Source organism: Oreochromis niloticus, linkage group LG5, assembly GCF_001858045.2.
Source record: "Oreochromis niloticus isolate F11D_XX linkage group LG5, O_niloticus_UMD_NMBU, whole genome shotgun sequence".
In the NCBI taxonomy this organism is placed as follows: Eukaryota; Metazoa; Chordata; class Actinopteri; order Cichliformes; family Cichlidae; genus Oreochromis; species Oreochromis niloticus.
In genome coordinates this window covers 21212316-21218626 of record NC_031970.2, presented here as the reverse complement: position 1 = coordinate 21218626, position 6311 = coordinate 21212316, and the positions used below count along the sequence as shown (strand labels likewise).

Here is a 6311-nt window from a genome sequence, read left to right as displayed (position 1 = left end):
CTGATTTGTATATGAATATTTTTAGTGTTGTTCCTTCTACACATTTATTTACCTGAATATATATAAAATTAAGAAAAAAAAGAAGAAAAAGACTTTGCACATTAATGTACAGGACAGAGTGAGAAAAACATCTGTGAAGTATGTCTTACTGTGGCCAGTTAGTGTGATTCACTTCGGATGCTGTGGTTTTCCTGAAAGCAACTTCTGAAAATGTCACTTATTTCAGGCAAAAGTCAAAGCAGTTTGTAGTAGTCTGTTCTGTTCACATGGTTTCATCATGGCTGAACTCCTGCTGCTGGTGGTGGCCTTTGCATGTAAGTTAAAATTTTTCTCATATCAAGCTGGTACTTGATGTAGGCCATTCAGCTGATTTATCAGTTAGGTATCACTGTTAGCATGTTGCATTTTTACATGAGGATGCTAACACTAGACAGGAAATTTCGTACATTGTTGCTTCTGTGTTGTATTTTTAACTATCTGTAACAAAGTACGGGATCAGTCTCTAAGCTTTTATGTTTCTATGAGCTTTTTACTTTGACATTATTTAGCAAATGTTCTTAAGTCAAACTTTTTGTCATGTCTAATTTTTATTGTTTCCTATTAAGTAAAATCTATTCAGTTATTATGTCAGTTAATTTTACAGCTGTATCATCACTTTTTTTCTCATATTACCGTTCTTCACCAGATTCTTTTCATGAAATTAAAGCACAAGGTCAGTGTCTAAGTTTCGTGTTTTTTTTCTGTCACCATTGTATTGGCTATTTATTTAGACTATTTCTGCATACTATATTTTCTTTGCAGTTTCTCTACAAAAATCTAATCACCTTATGATTTCTGACATTGGTAACTATTAACTATTAGACATAAAAATCTGTGCATATGAAATTTTAGGCATTCTTCCACCTGAACTGACTATGAATCCACCTGTGATCACAGAGACAGACTCAGTCACATTGAACTGTCCGACTCCTGTTTCTGGGCCTCTGTGTTATTTCCTCATTTCACGAGAGAAAACTGCCAAAACAGCTCCTTGTCTGCATACTCTGTCAGTGTCTGAGCTTCTGTCGCCGACATGTCAAAGTTCAACTGTTACACTTGAAGTGACATGTTATTGCTTTTTTATTCAGAAGTTCCCAGTCAGTAATATATCACCAATCACCATACAAAGTTACCCATTAAGACACTGACTTTGATTTTGCACATTTGACTTTTAATTTATTATTTTATTGTTTTTTTCTGTCATCAGTGTGTCAACTATATACTGAACATTCTTGAACATTATATTTTTCTGTCAAGGGTGATTTGGCACATGGAATTATTATCTATTTAATATAACTTAAATGTAGTATCTCTAAATTTCAGCCATTCCTCCATCTGAATCCACCTGTGATCACAGAGACAGACTCAGTCACAATGAACTGTCAAACTCCATCATCTGAATCTAAATAGCGTACTTTGGTAGAATTAAAAAATAATATGGTACCATCTAGTAACTCGTCATATTATCTATTGAAAAGGAATACTTAAATAATATTGACCCTGAAAATGTCATTGATAGGTTCGCAAAACTCAAGCCTCAAAGATACAGTCTCATGTTACCACATTAAAGAGGTGTTGTCAGTGTAGTGCAGGTCTATGATGATTTTCAGTGCTACTCTCATCTAGTTTTGATTCTGGTTCTGTCTTGGTTAAGCCCTAAGTAGTCCTGATTTTGAACTGTTGTAGTCCTGTTTTAATTCCGGATCAGTTCTGGGTCTGGTTGAATTGGGGTTTAGTCCCTGTGTCTTGATACAGCCCTGATTTTGTTCTGCTTTGCTGCTTAATTAAAAAACTAGTTTAAGGTGTCCTGCATATGTGATATATTTTTTTTTCTTATATGAAGTTATTTTTCGAACAAAACTCAAAACACAGCCTAATAAATCTTCAACTTCACAGCATGTTTTTCAGTCATTTCTAACCCCCCCAACCCCTCCAATCCCACATGCACACTACCCTTTAGGGCTAAGCCCCAGGTGTATAAAAGGTCTGGCTCCGCCTCTGACTGAAGCCCACTATATTTTCTTTTCTGTGGAACATGCAGATCAGCAGTTTGAAAACTACCCAAATCAGTCTGCTAGTCTGTCTGTCTGCCACCAACAACCGAGCCATTCTGTTCAAAGTCACTCAAATCCCCTTTCTTCTCCATTCTTCTGCCCATTTTGAACTTTAGTGGGTCATCTGTCTAAATGCTCAACTACACTAATTTGCTGCCATTTGATTAAGATTAATATTATTACATGTTTGTGTTAACAAGCAGTCAAACAGCTGTAGCTAATAAAGTGTGTGTTTACCATTTACAGAAAATACATTGAAAAACAACAAAGCCAGATTTAATCGACTTTAACATAACGAAAAGTGTAAACAAGAACAGAGACTATGAACATTTAACAGAATCATGTGGAGATAAAATGTTTGGTTGACATAAGGTCAGGGTATTGTGGAAATTAATGCACAACTGAAGCAAAATATGATTATACAATGATTGTGTGTGCATGCACATAGTGAGGCCTTTTACCCAGACAAAGCCCAAACAGCAGAAATAATGCACAAACATGCTCATCTTATCTTTATTTCACCGCTCCCTGTGGTTCTTTTATCGTACTCCAACATAGACTGTATACATATTTATTAAAAAACTGTTCTTTGTGCATCTTTGTGGCCTGTATGTGGGTGTCAGTGCTGCCTTTTCCCATGGTTTTTAATGTAAACAATTTCTGCAAAATGAAACTGGTGTATGCAGTTGGGCTTATGGAGAACTGTAGTATTCAGCTTTATCAAAGTGTTGTTTGTCACCCTCATGTGTCAGCCAAGCCTCTGAAAGAATTGTATTGATGCATGTTCAACCATCCAGGTTGGTAGATCCCAAAAGGTTGATTCTGTTCATCTGGACGTAGCATTTTCAGTGGGAGAAATGTTTTGTCACTCATCCAGGTGACTTCTTTAGTCTCAGCTGACTGCAGGTTTCCCCAATCTTATAAACAGTACATTTGCAAAATAACTGAAACTAGCCCATTGGAATGAACAATGGGCCGTGAGGTCAGTTCCTTGTTAATTAACATTCAAATTGTCAACAACTACTGATCAAAGCGATCAGTGGGCTTTGATCAGTGGCCATGAATACCATTCGCAGAGAGCTGGGGACTGGCTGCAGTTATTGTAAGATGGCAAAAGATGTACCCTTAGGCCCCCTCCTTGATTCAGAGATGGTCTTTTCCTTTTTATGTAAATGGACTCCTTGACTCCCCACTCAAACCAGCGTTCCTCCCTGTCTGAGATGTGTACATCCTCTTAATTTCTTCCACTGAAAATGCTACGTCCAGAAAAAGAGAATCAACCTTTTTGGCTCCAACAGAATTGTACATTTTGAATGTGAGCTCTGATAATCAAAGACAAGAGTAACAAACTAACAAAACATGTTTTTTCATCTTTTTTCTATGGCTGGGGTGGCTGTAGCTCAGGTGGTAGAGCAGGTCACCTACTAACCGGAAGATACTAACCCCATGTTGCCACATGATGAATCCATCGGAGTGTGAATGTGTGTGGATGCTATTTAAGAAGCACTTGAACAGTAGAGCAGTGGAAAAATGGGCGTGGGCTAATGTAAAAGTTGTGTAAAGTGCTTTAAGTGCTCAAGATAGAGAAGAAAAGCGCTTTAAAAGAACCAGTCCATTTACCATTTACTCCAGGAGGTCAAAGCTCCACCAAGGCAGATCTGGTCAGTATTTACTTTTAATGAAATAGAATATTGATTTTGTTTTTATTGATCATTTGTTTGAATACAAACAAACAAAAAATCTGAACAATTTCAGTTTTCTGAAAAAGGTCCAGCCTGCACATTTGTGTAACATCACTTTGAGCCACTAGATGGTGTAGACAGTCAGGGAAGACTCTGTAAGCAAAGGATCACTCTTTAGCATAACACCAACATGGTTGCTTTCCTTTTTTCATTTTATGAAAAAAACCAACAATACCAATCAGAACAAAAAGTTTTTCTATAACATCTTTTAAATTTGAAAATATCTGAGCACTAAAGATTGTTAAATGCACAATTTTATAAGAGCGAAATGACAAATTCATGACACATTAAGCTGCAAGACAATATTTGTACGTTTTTTTCTAAGATTTACTTTTGACTTTAGTGAGAGGGGAATCACCTGCAGTGAATGCATCTGTTTCTGCTTGACTGAAAGTAATTTTAGGACGTGATTCTCTTACTTGTAGGTGAAGAGAAACTGAACAGGAAAGAGTTTAAACATGACGATGTAAGTGACGCCTGAGGTGCAGAAATGAATATCTTTTCTGAGCTTAACTGATGCTGCAGACTTAAAGAACTGTCTGTTTTCCCCAGTCTGATGTTTATCATGTATACGCCACCATCTCTGAGGATCGAGCCACACCAGTCCCACAGGATATGACGTACAGCATGCTGCAGGCACACTGAAACATTTAAACCTTTCATACTGTGCTCTAGCAAAAACCTGAGATGCTGATGCCATCCTGGAAACTTGAAGCAGTCTGGCCATTCTCCTCTGACCTCTAGGATCAACAATAGATTTTAGCCAGAGAACTGAAGCCCAATGAATATTTCTCTTCCGTGGAACATGCGGATCAACAGTTTGAAAACTACCTAAACCAGCTCATCTGCCACCAGCAACAGAGCCATCCTGTTCAAAGTCACTCAAATCACCTTTCTTCTCCATTCTGATGCTCGGTTTGAACTTTAGTGGGTCATCTTGACTGTGTAAAAATGCCTAAATGCACTGAGTTTGTGGCATTTGATTAGGTTATAAGGTGTTTGTGTTAACAAGCAGTTGAATAATAAAGTGTGTGTTTACTGTATACAGAAAATACTTTGAAAAACAACAAAGCTGGATTTCATCAACTTCAACATATTGAAAAAAGGAATGGAAAAATTTATTTATTTTTAGAAATTAGTGACATACACTGAATTATAATAGTTATTCGATATGTTTGCATTTTAAACTATTTGTTACTGTTAATCTCAGACCTACAGTTAGTGTGACCTCTCCTATTAATACAGTTCAGAATCAAGAGACAGAATCACAGGTGATATTCTTGTGTGTTCATCAAAAGTGCAAACATGCATTGCTGTGAAAGTCAGACACTGAACCATTTCAACTTTCTGCAAAAAGGTCCAGCCTGCACTTTTGTGTAACACCACTTTGAGCCACTAGATGGTGTAGTTAGTGAGTGCAGCCTTCCATGACCTCAACAGGAGAATAAGATGAAATGCTATTGAAATGCAGATGTAGCAGAATGACACATGATCTATGAATCTAAAAGTGGAAGTTATGACCAGCAGGAGCAACTCACGTAATAAAAAAACATGCTTGGAAACAATCTGGTCTTTAAGTGATGACGTGATGAATCCTGCTTCTGGGCCCAAATGACTCCGCGTTTAATAAGGCTTTTGTGTTTTTTACATGTTTTAATGTTTTGTATCTTGTTCTATTTCATCTCAACAAGCCCCTAAAAACAGTCAGTGATCACTGTCGGCCTCTCTGGGTTTTTATTACCGCTAATCATTTTAAAGCTTGTTTTTTAAAACCTTACGATGTAACAACAGCTCAGCCTGTGCAGCAGTATATTAATGACTAACCTTGTATTGTGGATGGATTATCTCAGTTGTTCTCCTGACTAAAGTTTGTTCCGTAAAGAGCATCCTGCTATGCAACTGCATTTGTCCCGAACCTTCGGGAACCCTCACGTTAACTATTGTTGAGTGGTAAAAAGTTAGCATTCATCCTCCAGCTTCACTGTTTATATTATGCTAACATAGCTGAGTCGCTAGCGATCATGTAGCACATCATTATATACCAGCTAGCCAAACTTCAGTAAACCTGCAAATGTCACTGCTGTTTAGTTTTCTGTCTTCATTTATGTTGGAAGTTATAGCAGAGCTGTACGTCTTAATTTGTTTCGGAAATCTCTCAGTCAGAACATGGCAGGGCTCGCAAAATTTCAAAATCCCTGGTAGCCCTTCAGGCAGGGACTCTTCAGTTTTTGGTAGCCCAAAATAAATTTAAGTAGCCCGAATAAAAAAAAGAGCAATTTTTTGATTGATGTTTTGTTTCCTGTTTTGTTTCCGTTACAATATTATACATTAAAGTATAATATTGTAACGGAAACAAAACATTAATCAAAAAATTGTTGAAACACAAATTACAACATTGTATAAAACTTACAATCATCAACTCAAATACTTGGTTCTAATTGAACAGAAATTTCTATGAACTTGTAAGAACTGTGCA

The 6311-nt window shown here is 37.0% G+C and overlaps 1 long non-coding RNA gene across 1 annotated transcript; it reads left to right on the top strand.

The window, feature by feature from the left end:
• Positions 1 to 253: 253 nt before the first annotated feature.
• On the top strand, positions 254 to 5556 carry LOC112846924 (uncharacterized). The gene is made up of 4 exons (XR_003220140.1): positions 254 to 314; positions 686 to 712; positions 4261 to 4301; positions 4388 to 5556. It is a non-coding gene; the product is annotated as an uncharacterized LOC112846924 (long non-coding RNA).
• The last annotated feature ends 755 nt before the right edge of the window (positions 5557 to 6311 follow it).